The 4,232-nt window shown below is 41.6% G+C and overlaps 1 protein-coding gene and 1 non-coding gene across 6 annotated transcripts in view; one reads left to right on the top strand and one right to left on the bottom strand.

Moving 5' to 3' along the window:
* Positions 1–571, top strand: part of scml4 (Scm polycomb group protein like 4) — a 37,136-nt gene extending 36,565 nt beyond the window's left edge. For all 5 annotated transcript variants that reach the window (XM_031582219.2, XM_031582218.2, XM_031582217.2 and 2 more), the window contains one exon: positions 1–571. This exon is cut by the window's left edge and continues 2,339 nt beyond it. The gene's annotated coding sequence lies outside the window, so the exon portion shown is untranslated.
* A 3,134-nt stretch (positions 572–3,705) lies between these two features.
* On the bottom strand, positions 3,706–3,778 carry trnar-ccg. The gene has a single exon. It is a non-coding gene; the product is annotated as a tRNA-Arg (tRNA).
* Positions 3,779–4,232: the final 454 nt, after the last annotated feature.

Raw genomic sequence — 4,232 nt, 5'->3', positions numbered from 1 at the left:
AGGACTACAAATCTTTTGCGTTGACGTGATCTGATGTTCATTTGACGTGTTATTTGACAGTTAAAAACGTGTCAATTTCAAAGGCATCTTACACCTGAGATCTCCGCTAAGTTTCTGAGGGTGTAACTGTAACGATTTCATTGCTGTATGTGCGCTTCTGTGTTTGTTTGCACTTCTACGTCCCGTTTCGTTTTTGTAACATTACGGATATTTGTACATACAATATATGAATACTGCTTTTATATATAAAGAGAAAAACGTGTAATCGCCACATCTTTTCTGGGAAGCACGACGTTAGTTCGCCAAACTACAACACAGACCATTCATGTTGGTGCTACAATCTGTGTGTTTGAAAGAATATGGACATCCTTGATCTTTTTTATATATATACTGTATGTATACATAAATATATATGATTGTGTGTGTGTTCTTTTTTTTATTTGTAAAGTTTTATTTGGCGTCAGTATTGTGAAATGTGTTTTTTGAGGGTTAGATGCGGACGCGCGTCGGTTTGTGAAGTACGTGTAGAGTATTATGCGAAGGTCACAATAAAGCGTTAATGATTCACTTCCCTTCTGCCGTCCTGTGTTTATCTTCTTGGAAATGTGTGTGTGGTGTGACTCCAAGTCGCAAACAAGTCCAATTTCCTGTACTAGCAGGCGTCACACAGTGGCCAAACCTCTCAATGTCACATGCATGTCTGGGGAATCAAACAGCTGCCCTCTACGTTAAGCAGAGATGACGGTTTACTAAAGGCAAGGCATGGCACAGGCCATCTAGAGTTGGGGTTGTGGGTTAAAAGGCATGGTGTGGTGGTTAAACATTGAAGGAGAGGAAACAGTGCCATCTAGTGTTGAGATTGAGGAGATACGGTTATGTGCTATATGAATATGATGCCACCTTTTGTGTATTGTGTTTCCAAACACATCAATTCCTAAGCTTCTGCTACACTGAAGTCTGAGTACATTAGTAGTCCAGGCAAAGTAACTCATTTTGGAGTTACTAACTAATTGTATAAATATTTTTTTTCAGCATAGATCATTTCTATGAGGTGTCCAGAACAACATACTAAAAGTCCTAAGAAATCCTAGTTGAGGAAATATGTTTAATTCTCATAAATCCGAGATGTGTGCTAATAATGGCAGGCAACAATACACCCCCCAAATTTTTTTTTTTCCTTTACTCCTATCAAAATAAAACTTTACACAATGAAAGTACCCATGAAAAGTACATTTTTTTGTATTACAAGTTCCTTTTAAAATTAATTTTAATATGCGAATGGACTATACACTAATCGAATATGCCCAAAATACACCCAAATAGGCTTAATTTTTTTTCCTTTACTCCTACCACAATACAACTTTACATATTAAAGTATACATGAAAAGTAACTTTTTAAAGTTTCTTTTGAAATTAATTTGAATATGCATACATATGAATGGTGTTTCTGCCTATGCAAATTAGGACATATTCAATAAGTGTGGAGCTCATGTGCATATTCAAATTAATTTCAAAAGAAACTTGTAATACAAAAAAAGTTACTTTTCATGTATACTTTTACTATGTAAAGCTTTATTGTGGTAGGAGTAAAGGAAAAAATTAGGCCTATTTGGGTGTATTTTGGGCATATTTGATTAGTGATTAGCGCATATTAAAATTAATTTACATATTTGTAATTACATTTTTGGGGTGTATTGTTGCCTGGCATTATTAGCACACATCTCAGATTGATGAGAATTAAACATATTTCCTCAACTAGGATTTCTTAGGACTTTTAGTATGTTGTTCTGGACACCTCATAGAAATGATCTATGCTGAAAAAAATTATTTTACAATTAGTCAGTCGTAAAACGCTACTTTGCCTGGACTATAGAGGAGAGAGAAACTGACTTAGGATCACTGAAGCTTGATTATAGTTCCCCAATTGTAAGTCGCTTTCGATGAAAGCGTCTGCCAAATGAATACATGTAAAGTGAATCTATGAATCCGTTGACTATGATGATGTTAAATTACTGACACAACGGCCATGTAAGTCAAACATTTTATGGCATCATGTGGCTGAGCGGGAAATCTAGAGGATGGAACAGCACAGCTAAACTCCTCAGGGTTTTGTCAGCAAGTTAACGTCAGATTTGATTCTGTTCATGCCAATTACTGAAGTCACTAACCCCCAGATATCTCACAATGCATCTCCAGGCCACGGCGACGGCACTGAAACCCAGGGAGGGCCCTGCTAGGCCAGCTCACTCCAGTACTTAGCAGCTGAATAATGACCCTCTTGTAGCGCCGCAGCATCTGAGGAAGGCAGATAATTTATCAGCGGAGGGGTCTGTGAGAAGGTGTATTCTCCCCCTCCTCACCGTGGCAAAAAGGGATGGTGCCCTTTGAGACTTTTGGACTCCACCCCCATAATGGTTGGGGCTGGGCTCACCTGATTCCAATGTTGGAGCTAATTAAGCCAACGTGGCTGTGCCCTATTTAAAAGCTGCCTCATTTTCAAGAGGGAGGCTGGCTGAGAGAGACTTTGCAAAGAGAGGCATACGACAGTCAGCTACAGAAGTTTGGGGAGAAACAGGTGCACTGCTTTCCCTGTTTACCGGAGTAAGGTGAAACAGTGCGTGTCTAGATGCGTGGACACTTTTAGCTTTGTTTTGTTCCCTTGTTTTGTATGCCTTGTTCTGTGTGCCTTTTCTGTGTGCCTTGTCTCTGTACCGTGTTTGTGTGCCTTGTTTTGCTTAGTGTATGTGAGTATTTTGTGTCAACGGCTAGCTATGTACTTAGTCTCGGGCTTAGTGTCTGGGCCTAGTTTGGGGCCTGGCTTGGGCCTTGAGAAGGTGCCTTTATTTGGGCCTAATCGGCCAAGCAGGTGCCCAGGGTGCCAGGCACTGGAGTTCCAGTAAGTACGGCCTGAGTGTGATTTGTTTTGTTTATTTTGAGGGCACTGTTGGGGTTAGTCCCTGTGTAAATAAATATATATATATATTTTTATATGAAAACCACCATCTCCTGCACCGTTCTTCCGCACTTCACCACCCAGTCCAGTCGCCACATCCCCAAACAACGTGGGGTGACCGTCCGATCCCTCACAGGGTCACACACACGCACACACACACACACACACACATGCATGCACATACTCACACGGTAAGGCTCCAGTTGAGTTGAACCCTCTCTTCATATATATATCAAACACACACACACGCACAGTTCTGGCGAACGCGCACACACATACAGTCAGGGTGCACACACTCCAGAGCAAGGACACAGTAGAGGTAGAACCTCTATATCAAGTTACACACACACACACACACATACACAAACACATACAGGTGCAGTAATGGAAACACACACATATATAGAAGAGGTGGACTCTCCACACTAATGATGCCTATATGAAATGATACCCATAAACACACACAGCCTGAGCCCGACAGAGAGATGGCATCTCCAGTAGAAGGAGTCACTGGAGGCTTTGGAAATGTAATGTGTGATGAATATCTGATGGGGAGGGGGGTTGAATATGACTGTTGTGTGTGTGTGTGTGTGTGTATATCACTGTTGTGTCATGCATATGGGAGATAGCAGAGTAGCATCTTGGGATGAATGGGGACAGCTAACTGTATACTGCTGTTTTGTAGAGCAGGAAGTTGTGTCTTGTGTCTGTGAAACATTGTCCTATAGCTCTCCATTGTTGTCATAAGGTTGCGACCCAGATGGGACTTGAACCCACAATCCCCAGCTCCGGAGGCTGATGCCTTATCCATTAGGCCACTGGGCCGATGTACTTCATCTGTACCAACACTTTACTGTAGTGTGTCACCAATTAGCCTCACTCCAGGCGATGGCAAGGTACCATAACTAACTGGGTGAGTATCACTTTACTTATGAGTTTTTGCTGATGATATCAGTTATTGCCATATGACCTCAGTGATACATACACCAGATGGCACAGTATAGTAGTGAGGGAAACAGGCACCTCTTGTATTTTAGTCAGTCTGGTTCACTGGGTAATCTTACTGGGTAAGGCTACTAATGAAAATGGATGTCTGTACTGTAAGTCGCTTCAGATAAAAGTGTTGTGTCAATGTACTGTTGATATACTGTACTGTGTGTGTTTCTGTGAGGACTCTCAGTTTGCTCCCCGTTGCTGTCATAATACTATGGAGAGGTGACCCTGTGGTGTGGTGTGGCTTTGTGTGTGTTGGGTGGGGGTAGTGAGGGAATGTGTCAGG

Source organism: Clupea harengus, chromosome 15 (assembly GCF_900700415.2).
Source record: "Clupea harengus chromosome 15, Ch_v2.0.2, whole genome shotgun sequence".
Classification (NCBI taxonomy): Eukaryota; Metazoa; Chordata; class Actinopteri; order Clupeiformes; family Clupeidae; genus Clupea; species Clupea harengus.
Note: the sequence above shows the minus strand (reverse complement) of the source record. Positions and strands in the feature narration are given on the sequence as shown.